We start from the raw sequence: 19,004 nt of genomic DNA on the forward strand, positions 1-19,004 counted from the left end.
CAGTATCTTTCCAAGGGAGAGTTCACGATGTATGCGAAGGAACAATTCCACAGAGCAGCCTTCTGGCAAGAAGAACTCTTGTATCTCTGTTAAATGTGGCGGGCAGAAAAAAACTTTCTGAGCCACCACCTAGATGAAAGGTAGTAACCTGACTGAGCTCATCAGACACAGACCAGGGAGTAGCTGAGTTAGAGCACATCCTTAGGGTCAGGTTCCACATGATGTTCATTTATAACACAGAACAGAGAAAACAACTATCATATGCAATATCAGACTTCCCATGATACAACACTTCAAAATCAGAGACTTAAACAATGCAGCCAATTTGCCCAAGTATTCATAAAATATTTACCAAGGCTTATGATGTCATGGCAGTTAGACCCTTTCTTGAGCAAACAAAGGTTTCTGGCTTCCTCTGCAACTAAAAATAATTAACACCTCCCACATGATCCAGCTGTGTGTTCCAGAGGTAAACTAGCAGAAGGGGTAATTTAGAAAAAGTCAGGGTCAAGGCACCATTCCACTGTGAGAGGCAAGTGGAGAAAGATTGCAGCAGGTTATGGTCAACAAAGAAGCAACAACACAAGGAGCCATGCAAGTCTCCCCAGATATTCCAGGCTTTAAATGTCACACCCTATTCTGTTCATCAAGCAACCTTTATAGTCTATAAAAGTTTTCAAGTTTTCTAAGTAGCTCCACCCAGTTGATAACAATTACCTCGTCAGGTAAATTACCCAGCATTTATCATTTACATTTACCAATTGGTCTCTCCTGCTCAACTGACAATAAATCCCTAAAAGTTTATCCAGTGTTAGATGGTGTATCTGACAATTCAGTGAAAGGAAATTGGTCAAATCCAACAGTAGACTGCCAAAAGAAAGAAAGAAATGTCTAATCACAAAAATACTACAACTAATTACAAATAGTGATTAGGTTCTAAAGAGATTATCTCCTAGGTAGATTTTGATAGAAATCTTGAACAGTTTGGTGGGGGGGAGATATCCTGATGATTGGGTAATAACAGAACATGACAGAAACACTAAAAATTTTCTGCACACACACACACACACACACACACACACTCTAACATTACAAGTCTAGTCAGAAGGAAATACACCAGAAAAGGAAGATAGAATTTTTAAAAATAATTTACAAGCGATGTTCTTTATTACTTTTTATCAGTTCTAAAATATCATCCTCCTTTAAAAAAATTTAAGATTAGAATGACAGACTATTTCCTTCACTGTTGTAAATACTGCAAATTTATCAGCAGAGCTAAGTATCAATATAATTTTTCCTTAAGCTCAAACACATAAGGGAGCACTAAAATAGATTATAAACCTCATTTGACCTGATTTTATAAAACGTCACTCTGGCTGTCTTCAGTCCTGTTCTGTCTCCAGGTAGATTTCCAGGGTAGGCTTGTGTCACTTGGTCCATCTGTAATAGGTCGGATAGGGTAGTCTGTAGTAATTGCCAGGATACCACCTTCTGTTCTGCGCTGCTTGACTGGCGTTTGGCTCTACATTCCAAGAGTACCTCCTTTGTAAACAGTCCTCTCCGTGGGGACCAGGAGTAGGAATATGGCCTCTCTGGTAAATGTTTTGATTCTGTGAAAATTTTCTTAAACAAAACAAAAGTAATACACCATTATTAGTTTTAATAAATATATATAATAAGCTTTATAAAATTATACATAGATACTCTGGTTCTACTGTTTTCTACCTGTGTGATTTTAGCAGATAAAATTGCTTAATCTGGGCTTCCCTGGTGGCACAATGGTTGAGAGTCTGCCTGCCGATGCAGGGGACACGTGTTCATGCCCTGGTCCGGGAAGATCCCACATGCCGCGGAGCAGCTGGGCCCGTGAGGGCCGCTGAGCCTGCGCGTCCAGAGCCTGTGCTCCGCAACGGGAGAGGCCACGACAGTGAGAGGCTCGCATACCGCAAAAAAAAAAAAAAAATTGCTTAATCTTTGGATTTCGTAGTTCTTTATAAAATAGAGCTAATAATACCTTCCATCTTCATGGATTGTTTTGAAGGTAAATTAAGATGATATACTTCAATTACCCACCACAATGCCTTGGCACACTGTAGGTTCCCAGAAGCCTTTCCACCTTTCCCTATAGAGATAAATGCCCATACTATTCTAATCAGATACATTCTCTCTAAGTGTGGCAGTGTTGACATGAAACAGAATAAGCTATTTATTTTTGAAACCAGGAACCTACTTTCACTTTATAAGTAAACACATATATAAATTAATTATAAAATGTAGAAATTCTAACCATGGCACATGCAGCAAATTTGGAAAATTAGAATTTAATTGTTTCAAAGGTAACATCAGTAAATCTAATATAATCATACAAAAGAAAATTTGGAGATCTGAGAAAAGTAAACACCTCCCAAAACCCCTCAATCCCACTTAATCTAAGTAAACTGGTTAATATTACTTTTGGTCTTTTTCCCCCTAGCATCTTTTTTTTTTTTTTTTTTTTTTTTTTGTGGTACGCGGGCCTCTCACCGCTGTGGCCTCTCCCGTTGCGCAGTACAGGCTCCGGACACACAGGCTCAGCGGCCATGGCTCACGGGCCCAGCGCTCCGCGGCATGTGGGATCTTCCCGGACCGGGGCACGAACCCGTGTCCCCTGCATCAGCAGGCGGACTCTCAACCACTGCGCCACCAGGGAAGCCCAGCATCTTTTTTTTTTTTTTTTTTTTTTTTTTTTTTTTGACTGCTGAATCATAACCTATTATTTTCACTTATCGTAAGTAAGCTATCACTTTCAATGGCTTTATAAAATATCATAGTATGGATATAATAATTTACTTAGCTATTCTTCATCGTTAGAAATGCAAGCTGCTACCAATTTTTCCACTACTGTAAATAATGCTGGGACTAACATCCCAGAACATATACAACTGTATCCTAAGTACCTAGTCCAGAGTCTGATACATAGTAGGGAGTTTGAGAAATGTGCTGAATGATTAAATGCACGTAGATTTTTCCATATTTTTAAGTATTTCTGTAACCTCATGGTGGAATTACCAGGTATGAACATTTTTATGGCTATTACAGTTATGTTTCGAAAGGGCTATACCATTTTTCAGTGCCCCTGGCAACATAAGCAACACCTTTTTGAAATGTTTACATCTGCTAAAAATGTCAAAACATCTTTTTGAAAACTGAAAGTTTACAATGTGCTAAAGTACTTTATTAACTCATGTAATAATCAACAACAATCCCAAGGTATATGTTATTAAAAATTTATTTATAATATTAGTAAAATTTCCATCTAATTGATAAGAAAATAGGAATTTAGAGATCTTACTCAAGATCACATACAGGGTGAACAGCAGAGCCAGGATGCAAACCCAGGTCCAGCCTTACAATCAATACACTGGACTACCTTGTCAAAAACTTGCTAAATTAATAGCAAAATGGCAAAAACTGTTGTTGTTTTAATTGTACTGAGGTTTTTCCTGTTTCCCAAGTAAAAGTATGTTTGTGATTTATGTGTTCAACCCCTTTGCAAGTTTCTCTACAGGAATTTTACCATTTTCCCTATAATTTGTATTTACTCTTTAAATAAAGCAAACTTCCTTATTCTGAAAACTATACCACTATTAATGCAGCCTAAGAATGTAAGATCCTTTCTGACACTCACATCAAATTATTGGCTTAAACTAAGTTTAAGAATCAATGAAAATTTCTAAGTCCTCTTCCCAACTGCCTCTAAAAACTCACCTATTCCCCCTCCTATACTTGACTTTCCATCCCTAAATGCAAAATATGGAACAAACAATACCCCCTGGTTGACACTGATCAGCAAGAAAACACCAATTCTTCACATTATAATGTGTTTGCACTAATTTATAATATTAATTTCTATTTCAATTCTAGAAAAAGGGAAAGCAGAGATACCTTTCTGATTGCTGCAAATCTTGGGTCTGGGTATGGAAATGCCGAGATGTTGGGTAACCTGGGGTCTAATGTAGGTTATACTTCCTTGGTTAACAGACTTATTAGCTGTGTGAACTGGTTCCATCATATGCGCTGAGTCATCAAAACCACTTGTTCTGGATACGCTGGAATCCCGATTCCTCAAACAGAATGTTTCCACAAAATGTTACTGGTCTGAAAATTCAGTAGCCAACTTAGTGACTATATTTTGGCCTGTGAAAATAACAATTCCATCCTCCCCCCATTCCTATTTGTTTAGGTTTCCTCGAGCAAGTAAACAAGCTACAAGAAGAAGGGATATGTGCAGCTTAAATTATATAAAAATAGATCTTCCTAACCACAAATATCACATATAAAATGCAACTTACTTTCTGATGAGACCATTCTGAAGGTTTTCAATGTAGTTTTGTCTTTCTAAGCAATGTCCACGGCTCCTATTAAATACTGAGGAGCGGATGAACTGTTAGAAATAACTGTACAAAAAGCAAATCTTTCCCAGAGAAAGCAGATCAAAGCTGAAATCCAGGGACTTCCCTGGTGGCGCAGTGGTTAAGAATCCGCCTGCCAATGCAGGGGACAGGGGTTCGAGCCCTGGTCCGGGAAGATCTCACATGCCGCGGAGCAACTAAGCCCATGCGCCACAACTACTGAAGCCCGAGTGCCACAACTACTGAAGCCTAAGTGCCTAGAGCCCGAGCTACACGAGAAGCCACCGCAATGAGAGGCCCACGTACCACAACAAAGAGTAGCCCCTGCTCGTGGCAACTAGAGAAAGCCCACACAGTAACGAAGACCCAACGCGGCCAAAAATAAATAAATAAATAAATAAAATTTTAATAAGAAAAGAAAATGCTGAAATCCACTGACTAATTATTTAGGCTGTTATATCTCACTATTTCCAGATACATCCTTTTATAAACTTTTGGTAAAAGGTTATCTTATGTCAGAACAAATGAATTACAAACTTTTCTCTTTTTCCAAAATTTGAGAAATTCCCCTACACTTCTACCTTCAAATTTTATAAAAAGGGAAAAGTAGTGACAACCCTTATACTTACATCCAATTGCATCATCTGGCCACATGCCTTCTACATCAACCAAATATCTAAAAAACAACAAAATTCGAGTCATTTGTAAATAAAAAGAAAATCAAGGTTTTGCAGAAAAGGTCCAATTTTGCTTTACAAATATAGATATAAAAATCCTAAGAAAATATCAGCACATCTAATCAATAATTATTAAAGAATGATATATACCATGAATACAAAAAGGCTTTATTCCAAGGATGCAAGGATAACGCAACTTTAGAAAATCTATTAATATTTTCTATTAATATTAATATAGTTGTATTAATATTACACTAATACAACAATTTAATTAATAAATGAAAGAGAATAAAATACAGGACCAAACTGGCAGATGTTAAAAAGTTATCTGAGGGCTTCCCTGGTGGCACAGTGGTTGAGAGTCTGCCTGCCAATGCAGGGAACGCGGGTTCGTGCCCCGGTCCAGGAAGATCCCACATGCCACGGAGCGGCTGGGCCCGTGAGCCATGGCCGCTAGGCCTGCGCGTCCGGAGCCTGTGCTCCGCAACGGGAGAGGCCACAACAGTGAGAGGCCACAACAGTGAGAGGCCTGCGTACCAAAAAAAAACAAAAACAAAAAAAGTTATCTGATAACATACAACAGTCAGTTTTGGTCAAAATGCTTTGTACACTCAAAACAGGAGACTTAATATGACACAGTATTCATCAAGAACCAACAAATAACAAAAGACAAATTAGGATAAATATTAACATCATATCTAAAAACCCTATCTAACCAACCATAGGAGCCAGAAACTTAGGAATCACCATCACTGACAGCTATTTCTCCCTCACCCTCATCCTCAACCCACCACCAGTGCTAACAATGATACTGCCTACATACCTCTAGAATCTGTCCACATCTTTCCACCAAAATGACCACCATACCCTGGTCCAAGCCACCATTATGCCCAATTTCTTCAACAGTCTCCTATCTTGTTTCCTCGCTTCCACTCTTTTTCCCTGCAGTGTATTCTCCACTCGGTAGCAAAATGATAGGTTGAAAATGCAATTGGGTATGTTCCACACACTCACCTTCAACAAAAAAAGTTCAATGGTTTTCTATTACTCTTAAATTCTGAAACCTTAAACATAAGCCTGCAAGATCGAGCTGCTGCCCACACTTGTAGCTCCATTATAATCACATGCTCCCCCAACAGCCCCACCTTCCTGGCCAGTTCCTCCAACACAGCATATGCTTTCCTCTTATAGGGTCTTCTGCTATTCCTTATGCTCAGAAATCTGTCCCCAACGTCCGTATCTGCTTAATACCTACTCAACCTTCAGATATCAGCTGAAACATCCCTAAATAAACCTTCTCTAATCTCCATGATGAGATCAAATCCTCCCTAAAAGATGCTCTCATGGTACCATGTTCCTCTCCTTGGCACTTGTCAGAGTTGTAATTCTACATGCACAGTATGATTCTTGAATATCTATTCCCTCTCTGGACTGTTAGAATTCACAAAGGGGAGGTCAAGTCTCTTCACTCACGAAATTTCACAAGTCTTTTTACTAGCACCCAGCACAGTGCTTAAATATAACAGATGCTCAATAAATATTTCCTGCATGAACAACCATAAATTGGTACAGAGTAGCAACATCCACAAAAAGCAAAAGGACATAAACTCTTTGATGCAGAAGTCCCATTCTGAGTGAAGTTAACTGAGACAAAGCATATATATTCAAAGATGTTCACACAGGGGCTTCCCTGGTGGCGCAGTGGTTGAGAGTCCGCCTGCCGATGCAGGGGACATGGGTTCGTGCCCCGGTCCGGGAAGATCCCACATGCCGCGGAGCAGCTGGGCCCGTGAGCCATGGCCGCTGAGCCTGCGCGTCCGGAGCCTGTGCTCCGCAACGGGAGAGGCCACAACAGTGAGAGGCCCGCGTATCGCAAAAAAAAAAAAAAAAAAAAAAAAGATGTTCACACAGGAATGTCCATTACTTTGATGTTTTATAATATCAAAAACTTCTGACTTTTATATGTTCATCAGTGAGCAAAGGTACAATGCAGCCTTAAAAAAAATAAACAAATGGGACCTAATGAAACTTAAAAGCTTTTGCACAGCAAAGGAAAGTATAAACAAGACGAAAACACAACCCTCAGAATGGGAGAAAATGTTTGCAAACGAATCAACAAAGGATTAATCTCCAAAATATATAAATAGGTCATGCAGCTCACTATTAAAAAAACAAAAACCCAATCAAAAAATGGGCAGAAGACCTAAATAGACATTTCTCCAAAAGGACATACAGATGGCCAAGAGGCACATGAAAATCTGCTCAACATCACTAATTATTAAAGAAATGCAAATCAAAACTACAATGAGGCATCACCTCAGACAGGTTAGAGTAGGCATCATCAGAAAATCTACAAACAACAAATGCTGGATAGGGTGTGAGGAAAGGGAACCCTCTTGCACTGCTGGTGGGAATGTCAACTGATACAGCCACTATGGAGAACAGTATGGAGGTTCCTTAAAAAATAAAAATAGAATTACCATATGACCCAGCAATCCCACTACTGGGCATATACCCAGAGAAAAGCATAATTCAAAAGACATATGCACCCCAATGTTCACTGCAGCAGTATTCACAATAGCTAGGTCATGGAAGCAACCCAAATGCCCATTGACAGATGAATGGACAAAGAAGATGTGGTAAGTATATACAATGGAATATTACTCAGAGATAAAAAAGAACAAAATTGGATCATTTGTAAAGACGTGGATAGACCTAGAGACTGTCATACAGAGTGAAGTAAGTCAGAAAGAGAAAAACAAATATTGTATATTAATGTATATATATGGAATCTAGAAAAATGGTACAGATGAACTGGTTTGCAAGGCAGAAATAGAGACACAGATGTAGAGAACAAACATATGGACACCAAGAGGGGAGAGTGGGGCAGGGCGGGGGTCGGTAGTGGTGAGATCAATTGGAAGATTGGGATTGACATATATACACTAATATGTATAAAACAGATAACTAATAAGAACCTGCTGTATAAAAAATAAATTTTTTAAATTCAAAAATAAATTTTTAAAATTAATTAATTAATAATCATTTAAAAAAAAGAATGAGGTTGGAAGATTGTCAAAACAGCACACAGATCACACACTCAAGCCCCAGAAGATGGGGGAAGTGCCTTAAGTACCCCACTTCGGATGACATCTCCCTGCCTCACAAGTCTCAGTCCGACTGGGCTAGCTTCGGCAAGGGGACGGAGCTGGATCAGGAGCCACTGCTGCCATATCTGGATCAAGTTCCAGTTTTGGTCTATCATACAACACCTAGCCAGACTCGCCTAGCAACTCAGCTGAGAGGAACAGAATAGGATAGCTCAAAAGAATAGGCCTCATACAGCATCAGCCTAAAGGAGTTTATGATCCTGGAAGAAATGGATCAGAAAAAAGGATCCGGGGGACTTCCCTGGTGGTGCACTGGCTAAAGACTCCGCACTCCCAATGCAGGGGGCCCGGGTTCGTTCCCTGGTCATGGAACTAGATCCCACACGCATGCTGCAACTAAGAGTTTGCATGCCACAACTAAGGAGCCCACCGGCTGCAACTAAGACCCGGCGCAACCAAAAAAAAAAAAGAAATCAATAAATAAAATAAAACAAATATTAAAAAAAAAGATCCAGGAGTGTGTGATCTGTGTGATGGACTTTGTTTATGACAACCCAATTTGATTTCTGCTGTGTATGCAGGTCACCTGGGCTGTACAGATGACTGGCTGATGAGATCCTTCACGTGCCCCTCCTGCAAGGAGACAGTTGATGCAGCACTGCTTTTGTCCTACGAGACTAACTGAGCCAGTGTCTCTCACCTGACTTCAAGAGAACCATCGTTTTTGGTGGTTTTGATCTTTTGTCGTTGAGCCCAAAGAGCCGGGGATTAGGAATTAAGATCATGCATGAAAGTTTCCTAATAATTCCTGAACGGCTGCAGATGTTGGGGAAAAGTACGTGATATTTTAGAAATTTAGGGGGAAAAGTAAGATGTTATTTTTATGTAAAGCCTTCACCCAGTGTTTAAAAATATAATTGTATTTAGATCTTGTTATTGCTCCAGTACATAGGATTTGTGTAAAGTGTTACAGCAGCTATATATGTTTCAATTGTGTGTCGAAGATTAGGATAAAGATAGTGGTTGTTTTTCCTAAGTGAGATAACTTTCTTCTTCCCCCTACCCAAATTCTTTTCTGAAGTTGCTGGCATTTGGGTCAAGGTTTTATTTAAAGCTACATTTTATAACACTGGCACAAAAAAAAGTAGTTTTAAGCTTGTTTGCATAGTTATTTTTTTTTTAGAATAAACATAGAGCATTTATTTTTTACTTTATAGGAACTCCACAAGTTAAGGTCCCATTGTTCTTTTGCTGTGATTGTTGTTACTATTGATGTTGCTGTTTTCTGTCTTTGCTGGTTCTTTCTAATCTACCATTTGTCGTTATTGGCATATAATCATCTCATGGTCACAAAATGGCTGCTGTAAAACCAAGTATCATATTCTCACAAAACAAGGAGGAAGCAGAAAAAGAGTCCAAATGGTCATTTTCCTAATGCATATTTATCTTTTTTCAGAGAAAAATATCATTCTCGTAAGCACAATAACAACCTTCCCCTGTTTACTTATTTGCCAAAACAGACTGATATGACCATTCATAAGACAATTCATGGCAAAGAGGGATATGATAATGATTGCCTCAGCCTAACAAGGATATATCCACCAAAGCTGAATGCTTCACTCCTCAAATAAATCAACACTTTTCTACATACAACACACAAGTCTCTTGAAGGGTTCTTCATAAGTGCATTAGGGAAGAATTTAGTATGTCATAAGCACTTAAGAATTTGACATTCAACTGTAGTAGTATCCATGTTGGTTAATTTTCTTATAAGCCCCATGATGAGTTTGAAAAAAACTGAAGGAATTAGAATATCAGGTTCTATTAAACTCTTACATGTATCTTCTTAAGTTTTTGTTCATTAATTTATATCCAACTACATAAAGCAAATTTGGAGGAAAAAATAATAATAAATAAATAAGATTGAGGTCTCCAAATATTTTCATAGGAACATGTGTACCATATAGTAAATTATAAACCAGAATGTCTAAATACTATACCATTAAATCACATGTACAGTCAGTTCTGTATATCCAACGGTTCCATATCCTGCAGATATGGAAGGGCGACTATACTACACCATTTTACATACAGGACTTGAGCATCCGAGGATTTTGGTATCCATGGGGAGTCCTAAAACCAATCCCCTGCAGATACCAAGGGACCATTGTATATGCTTATATCTGCATTTTTAACGTCTGAAAAAGTATGTGCTAAATAATTACTGGTCTTAACCTCTGAGTAGGGGGCAAAATTGCCTTCCACTTCATACATTTCTCTGACTGCATGTTTTGCATTCAGCTTACATTAGCTTACATTACTACTGTATACAGTACAATTTAAACAAGGTCTGCCTCCTGGGGTTGACAACTCACCTGCAGATGTGGTAGCCAGTCCTGTTTAAACCATGGGTACAGTGGACACCAATAAGCCTGTCTATAAAACAGTGAATATGGAATTAAGTAAGCAAAGTAGATACACTAAAAACAAGTTATACAATTTTCTGAAGAGTAGACTTTATTAGTTACCACAACACTACCACTATCCTGAAAAGGAAAAACTCTGAAGAAAAGAGTGTTTTTGCAGGAACGTACTATAAAGTCAAAATTCATTGTCTCTGGGAAATTTTGCATAGCCTCCAATCAGATGCAATAGTGTGGACTGGAGAATGCCCCAAAGGAACTGATTTGACTATAGAAAAAGGGAGTGGAAAAAAACCAGGCTATCAGAAGAATACAATTTGATTTTGAGTGAAACAAATGGAATGCCTTCACTTTTAATGCTCCATATTAAAAAGAACAAACAGTTTCTGAAGGGCTCTTGGGGTCCCAAAGCACTTCCATTCCTTCTCTCATTCACTGCTGCTCACACGCCATGGGTCTATGTGCCTGTGCAGTTCTTGGGTAAGTAACACCGTGCTTATTTCACAATGAAAAAGTAAGGCTTGAGACGTAAGCCCAAGCTGCACAGCACGCAAACAGAAAAAAGACTAGAATCAAGTCTCAGATTTTTCCAAGTATGCCACAGTATTTCGTGGTCCAGCACTGGAAAAATTATATGAGAAAGTAAATAAAAAACAACAACACGTAGCTGATCTCTGCAAAAGGTATGTCTGTGACTAGGTGGTGTCTGGCATTCGTCATCTCCTGCCTGGATTACTGCCGCCCTACAATTCTAACAATCTCTTCTATTTCAACTGATCCAGGCTTCCATGGTGGCGCAGTGGTTGAGAGTCTCCCTGTCGATGCAGGTGACACGGGTTCATGCCCCGGTCCAGGAGGATCCCACATGCCACCGAGCGGCTGGGGCCATGAGCCATGGCCGCTGAGCCTGCGCATCCGGGAGAGAATGCGGCAATGAGAGGCCTGTGTGCCACCAAAAAAAAAAAAAAAAAAAAGTCTATTTCAACTGCTCCTCCACATGGAAGATGTTATCTTTCTAAAATATAAACTTGGCTGGATTGCTCTGTTGCTTAAACATCTTCACTTAGAACAGAACAAAGCCCAAGTTTTTAGCATAGCATTGAGCACTCTATATAAACAAATATCACTCTGTCTCTCCAACTGAATTATAAGTTCAAACTATGACTTACAAGGACCTACATCATCCACCTCCCTCCTTTGCCCCACCACCCTCCCTGATCTTATTCTCTACTGCTCTGCCCTCACTCACTTACCCCTGTCCAGCCACACTGGCTGCCTTACTATTCCTCAAACATGCCAAGCACAGTCATGCCTCAGGGACTTTGCACCTACTATTCCTTCTGCTTCAGAACACACCCTCCCACCTCATCTGCACTCTCCTAGAACACACGATCCCACACCATCTCCTCTCTCCCAGATATCCAATGGCTTGTTTCTCACTTCAAGGCTCTGCTCAATCGACATCTTAATAGAGGGGACTTCCCTGATCACCTACCACATTCCCTCACCTCTTCATCTTCTTTTGTTATTCTCCAAAGCATTTACCACCAATTGACACTCCATATATTTACTTATTTATTCATCTCTCTCTCCCACTAGAATGTAAATTACGTAAGGGCAAGAACTTTGTTCTGTTCCTACTTCCTAGAAGAGTGTCTTCAATGTAGAAGGTATTATACAAATATTTGCTGAAAATGAATGTATGAATTCTCTGCCCTTTCACACTACCCTCTAGTCACACCAGAGGCTGCCCCTCCAGAGCACAAGTTCAAGCCCTGTGCCTTCTGTACCTGTCCCCAATACCTGGGCTGTCCTTTCCTCATTCCGGCAAAATCCTCTTCCCCCAAGCCCAGCTCAAACGCTGTCTCCTCAGTCAGGCCTTCCTCAATTTCTCCTCTATATTTCTGCTGCATTTGATTCTTCTATTATAATTAACCCACTTATAGTCACTACATGTTTCTCTTCCTAGATAACTGTAAGTTGCTACTGAACAAAGACTTCTACTCACCTCTGTATCCCCGTGCCCTAACAACAAACCTATAAGGCTCTCAGTGTTTACTGAAACAATTTATTTTCTGAGTCTCTACCAATTCTAGGGAGTGGATAGTATAGTCTCCTCATTATCAGTGAGCCTGGCACCTGTGGGAGGGGCTTATACCACAGGAAGTCACCCATGGATCATAACTAAGGTCCTGAGACTGCAATGGCAGACAGCATGGCGAAGTTGGCCCACTGCAGGCAGAAGACCCACAGAGGAGTCAGCATATGCAATGGACTACACTTGGTATAACATGTGAACAATCAAGGTTTACAAACGTGTTCTCATGCACTTGTCAGGATCTTCTAGCCCACGCGGAACAGACAGAACACACACAAAGGAGCCTGGAGGAAGTGAGTAGGCCGGCAGCTGCACCCTAACATCTTAAGAGGTAATATTTCTGTGAATACAGTTTACACAAATCAGATAATTTGCCTCCTTTCTAGACACCCTGGTTATCACACGCAAGGTCAAGTCTCTCAAATTTTAAAGCTAAAGTACAGGGAAGATCTGTGAATAGGGCTTAAGATATTTAAGAGCTAGTACCTGCATTAAGCAACCAGGTTATAGAATGAAAAGTTATCTTGAAATTCCAGTCTCTCCCTCTCTCTCTCGCCTCCTATCCCTTATCTTCCCACCTCCATCTCTATTCCTTCTCCCCTACTCCCTGTTTTATGTATATATGTGCATCCTTTTATATATACACGGAATATTTACTGTCTGTTAGATTTATTTAATAAAGTGCACACTCCTCAGGCTAAATTTAGAAAGAGGACAAAATGAACACTTTCTCATGGGCGTCAGTGGTGCTCCAAAGACAAAAGATTCCTCAGTCTTAAAACATGACAAATACGATATTCTTTCTGATAGCTAGATGCTAGAAATAGGCAAGTGGATCCTTAAATTCACACGCTATTAAGACCTACTATTAACAGAGTAGATCTTAAAGTGGAAACAAGAAAACACCAGCCTTTTAAGTTCTTCCTGTCTGAAGATAAGAATAAGAGGTGGGAGTGTTCTTCCTCACTTGCACCCGAAGTGTAAAAGCGGCAAAAATATCTTAAACACATATATGATGAGGAAGCCGCTCTTCTGGTCCACTCTGTTTTGTTTTGCTTCTAGGGATCTGTCTCACTCCGAACCTTTGCTTTTTGTTTTCTCTTTTATATATGCTAAGACCCTGAGAGTCTTAACCTTTTCTTCCACCTCTCAACCAATAAATAGGACAAAAGAATATTTTTATGTTTTTATGTATTTTCCATTCAAATTTTTAAAAAAGAGGTAAGTAAGCTAGTTCAGATGAGATTTCTCACCAAAATCACTTTCCAAACTAAACTAAATTGTTGTGACCATAAACAGGAAAAACACCGTACTCTATTAGCACCATCTGACATTTCCACCTTAATGTTACCAAACACAACAGGCCTAATATCAGAACTATTAAAAATGTTAAAAATCCCCAATCCCACTCAAAATGCATACCAAAGTTCAGGTAAAGGAAAAAAAACAAAAACAACTCACCATTATCTTTATTTTCTTTCAGAAACCCTTTAACAGCACATTGGAATTTAAAAATGGTGTGATCATCTGGCACCAGATGCCCAATTGTACAAATTTTTAAATAAGGAATAATTTCTTGTAAGTCCTACAAGGCAAAACCATGAAAATATATATTATTTCCAAGCTGCTTCAAGATAATATGGAATGGGGTGAAACAGGTGGGGGTACAGATAAAACATGACAGCCATCAGTTGGTAAATAAGAAAGCTGGATGAGTTCATGGGTATACAAGGAACACTCACAGTATTTTAATATTTTTGTATATGCTTAAAATTTGTGATAATTGTTTAAAAACAAGACGACACTGTAGGAAACAGTTTGGCACTTTCTCAAAGGTTAAGCGTAGAGCTACCGTATGATCCAACAACTCTGCTACTACCTACGCTGCACATCTAACAGAACTGAAAGCAGGGATTTGAACACATATCTGTACACCAATGATCATAGCAGCATGATTCACAATACCTACAAGGTGGAAAAAACCCAAGTGTCAATCAACCGTTGAATAACAAACCATGGTATATACACACAATGGGATTTATCAAGCCAAAAAAGGAATGGCCTTTTGTTACATGCTATAACATGGATGAACCTTGAAAACATGATGTTTCGTGAAATAAGCCAGACATAGAAAGAAAAATGTTGTAGATTCCGCTTACACGAGGTACCTAGAATAGGCAAATTCATAGAGACAGAAAATAGAATAGAGGTTTCTAAGGGCTGGTGGGAGGGAAAATGGGGTTGTTACTGTTTGATGGTTACAGAGTTTTTGTTAAGCATGATGAAAAAGTTTTGGTTATAGACAGTGGTGATGGTTACACAACACTGTGACTGTATTTAATGCCATTGAACTGCATATTTATAAATGGTTGAAATAAATATAATTTATCTATATTTTACCACAATAAAAAAAAGAGAAATAACTGAGCTGAAATTTCAATTCTTCCTTTTCCGAGAGTCAGTTTCATCGCCTGTAAAATTAGTAATTGTAGTTGTCTATCCTCTGAGCTTAGTGCAGAGTAAGCACTCAGTAGGAGATATCAGTACTACTTCCACTTCAACAGCAAAGGATTGCTGTGAAGATTAACTAAGTCAATGCATATGAAAGAACTTTCTAAATGGCAAACTGCTATACAAATCTTAACGAACATTAGGTGTTACTGTCTCCCAAGGCCATGGAACAGGTCAGAAGAAGGATAATTCTTTTGAACTGGTATGTCCTACATGGGCCAAGAGGATACATGGGTTTCTGTATTATATCAGAAGATATTAGGGAAAGAAAGCATAAAACTTAGAGAACAATTGTCTTTTACTGTGATGCTTAAACATGCTCAGGCAACTGCTTAAAATAAGTGCTAAAGACATAATGGACATACCTTTCTTTCTTTTTAGGATACTACTATTCTTAGTAAAAGTTTAGTTCATTTTCAAAATATAGAACATGGAAGCTTATAGAATTTCTTAAGCATATCTAGAGCCTACTGCCAAATATATAGTTCAATTCATATCTTTAATCTCATTTTGAAACATCAATTACAAATGTGTATTTAAGGAAACCACTAGCTTCCCTTTTTGAACCCATGAAAGAGGGCCAGGATTCAACTTAGCATAAGATGATAACTACTGAATTACTATGAATTATTACAGTATCAGAAAGAAGGTCATTTTCAATTATGGGTTCCATTTACCTCTGGCTTATAATAGCGGCGAGTATATGTTAAGTCAATAATCAGCCCAAGTTCTTCATTCTGCTCTTGCAGTTGTTAAAAAAGATCGAAGGGGGAAAATTATTCTTCTGGAGCAAGATTCTTTTCAAAACTCAGAAAAGAATCAGAAAGAATAAAATAAGAAAGCACATGTGTTTAAAATTCTTTACTGTATTATCCATTTATTCAAACCCTGTGATGCTAACATATGAGATTCAAAGTAAAGTCTCCTCCTCTGGAATTTACAAGCGATATTACAATCCTTTCTTCCAGAGAGATTAGACGGAAGAAAATAAGTTCACTTCTCTATATTTATTTCTATGTTTCTTTGTTTCATTTTGGTCTCCTAACCAGACTGTAAACTCCCAGAAGGCAGGTACCACATCAATTGTGCCTACCACTGTATTGCTGGCTCCAATCAGAGTGCCTGAAAATAGACACAAAAATAAATACTTCTTGAATATCTACATATAGGAAGGATGGCTTTCACTGCTAAATATTCTTTCATGTATTTGGCTTATACATGTACCCTGTTCCATTGATCTCTTTGGTTATTCAAGTGTCAGCAACACACACTTTTTTTAAAATTAGTAGACTAGTTTTAGAGCAGTTTGAGATTCACAGCAAAAGTGAGCAAAAAGTACACAGTTCCCACTTATACCCGCTCTCCTTCATCCCTCACAGCCTTCCCCATGATCAACATTCCATACCAGTGTGCTTCATTTGTTAGAATTCATGAACCAACACTGACATATCATTATCATTCAAAGTCCATAGTTTATTGCATTCATGGTACAAGTAACTGACTATTTCTATATTTCTAGTATGGTCATCTCTAAACATTTACATACTGAGATACATATTACTTTCTTATAAATTACTTTATTCTTTATTTATAGTTAGGGCATTACATTGTTGTTGTTTTTTTCAATTAAGTACAGAATTAGGTTGTATCTATCTATGAATTCCATTTCTGGAGAGTAAAGGAGGTATTAAAAAGTATTTGCTATAAAAAGGGAAAATGGAGTACAACGGGGTTGAGAGCCAGGGCTCTATATGGTGAATTCAGATTTCTGGAAGAATACGGTATTAACTTTTGCTTACCTTTCTGAAAGGAACTTTGAAAGCAATGAAACGAGTCCCAGGCATCCGCTGTTCAACTGGGAGATAGTCCTTCCACCTGTTAATATATTTTTTGTTAGGAAAATTTTATGTTAGGCTGTCTCCCTGCATAGGATGGATGCGCATTGGAAATGGAAATCATATCCCTATACAGTAGGTCGTTCTTCTTTATGCTTTGCATTTTGCTGCTCCACTTATTCAACCCCACCTAATAATAACCTATACTTCCCTTGTTCCTGTTTTCCCATCTTGAAAACATAAAAGGCAACAAAACAATGCAAAGGTCTCAACAAATAAGGGATATCTAAAACCAGAGATGGCCAGAACTTCTGTATCCCTGATAAAACCTAGCCTGCTGTTGACTACTAAGGTATCATTAATACATGCGTGCTGACTGAAATAGCTCAAACTCAATTCTTCCACTTCACAGTTTATTTTCAGTCCTCATACAAAACCTGATGATAAAATTCCTTAATGCTAGGAATCACAGTGAAAAATAATATCTGAACTGACTTCTGTAAGATGAGTTAGAACTAAGGTTAATTCAGTGTAGCTGAAGCATTGAAAGTGAGGGCAAAAGTGGCGCAAGATTGGGCCAGAGCAGAAGAGAGGATTCTAGACCACGCAAAGTCTTAAAGGCCAACGGTTTGTTTTCTATTCTCAAAACAATGGTTTTGAGCTATGTTTATGAGCAATGTTCCAACTTGCTTTTAAGGTTTCTTGTGTGAAGAATGGATTGGAAGGAAACAAGATATATGGACACTAGTTAGGACCTAATTGCAACAGACAGGAAAGTTCAGTATTAGGATGTTGAGGAAGAGCTGACAGATTCAGAAGAAATTCAGGAGATAAACTGAAGCGGGCTTAATGGGGTATGAGATGGAGGAAAGGAAGGTCTTAGGGAACGAAAGCGTTTACTGCACATATGAGCAAAGTCTCAAAATTAATCATTTCATCGTACAGAGGTAGATCTCTCAAATGACATCAGTTAGGAAGCAACAGTATGCCCTTTATCATTCCAAGAGACAACACAAATCAACTGTTTCGATGGAAAATTCGGAGGTACCCGTGTGTTTTTTCACTCAAACTTAGTTCCAGTTCCTCTTACATTTTCTGTGCCAAATCAACACAGCTTGAGGAACTGAAGAGGATTCCATCCTGGTAATTAAGGAGTGTCCCCAACACTGACAGTCCCATCTTAAAAAGCAGTCACTCTGCATTTTACCGGAGGAGCAATGGCCAGAGCCTCCCTTTTAAAACGATGGGGAGAAATCAGAACATCACACACTGTCCCTTTCAGCTACTGTGAACTGAGCTGCGAGACGACCAGTACCCCCCCTAGCACAGCACGGATGGGCCAGCTCGCGGGAGCAACTGTGACAGGCGACAGCACAAGAGACGAAGCCAAGGCCCAGGGCTCTGAGCTCCACCGGCAACGCCCAGGGGCCAAGGCGTATTACCTTTCCAGGATGTGCTTTCCGCCCTTCCTCTTGGCCGACGAACGTCCGGAAAAGCCGCGACGCTGGCCCCAGCGCCCGCGGGCATGATGCCACTGGCTCATGTGACCCCCAAGATATCGTCCACCCAACGTCAAGAGTGCCAAAGTCGCCAACCCGGCGCCCCCGGTGCCAGCACAAGGCCACGAAACATAGGCGCCTAGGCACAAGCCCACGCAGCTCGCAGACCTCCTTCTACTGCGCAATCACCATCGCCCGTCGAGATGATGTCATCACGTCGGCCTACTGAGATTCTTCATTAGTAAAGAGGATTCTGATGCCTGCAATTTCCCTCCTTAGCAGGAGGCTGGTAGCAGAGGTCCATTAGTTCGTGTGTGTACCCTTCAGAATTCCAATCATACGGGACATGGAAAGTTGTCCCACTCTCCCACTTTCTTGTGTGGTTCTTTCACATATTTCCCAAGTGCTTACATACACACCTGTATCTTGTATGTAAGTATTTGTGCGTAAGGGATATCCT

The 19,004-nt window shown here is 39.4% G+C and overlaps 2 pseudogenes across 2 annotated transcripts; one reads left to right on the forward strand and one right to left on the reverse strand.

Moving 5' to 3' along the window:
- Window positions 1–1,168: 1,168 nt before the first annotated feature.
- LOC309978960 (RNA/RNP complex-1-interacting phosphatase-like) lies at window positions 1,169–18,588 on the reverse strand (annotated as a pseudogene). Its single transcript, XR_014327189.1, has 9 exons — window positions 18,488–18,588; window positions 17,010–17,085; window positions 15,888–16,019; window positions 14,161–14,284; window positions 10,554–10,614; window positions 5,021–5,067; window positions 4,332–4,407; window positions 3,925–4,103; window positions 1,169–1,623 (listed from the first exon to the last, which is right to left on the reverse strand). The product of XR_014327189.1 is annotated as an RNA/RNP complex-1-interacting phosphatase-like (transcript).
- On the forward strand, window positions 8,127–9,076 carry LOC309978957 (RING finger protein 11-like; annotated as a pseudogene). Its single transcript has 2 exons — window positions 8,127–8,470; window positions 8,694–9,076. The product of its transcript is annotated as an RING finger protein 11-like (transcript).
- Window positions 18,589–19,004: the final 416 nt, after the last annotated feature.

The sequence above is a fragment of the Leucopleurus acutus genome, assembly GCF_964270905.1.
Source record: "Leucopleurus acutus genome assembly, contig: HAP1_SCAFFOLD_433, whole genome shotgun sequence".
In the NCBI taxonomy this organism is placed as follows: domain Eukaryota; kingdom Metazoa; phylum Chordata; class Mammalia; order Artiodactyla; family Delphinidae; genus Leucopleurus; species Leucopleurus acutus.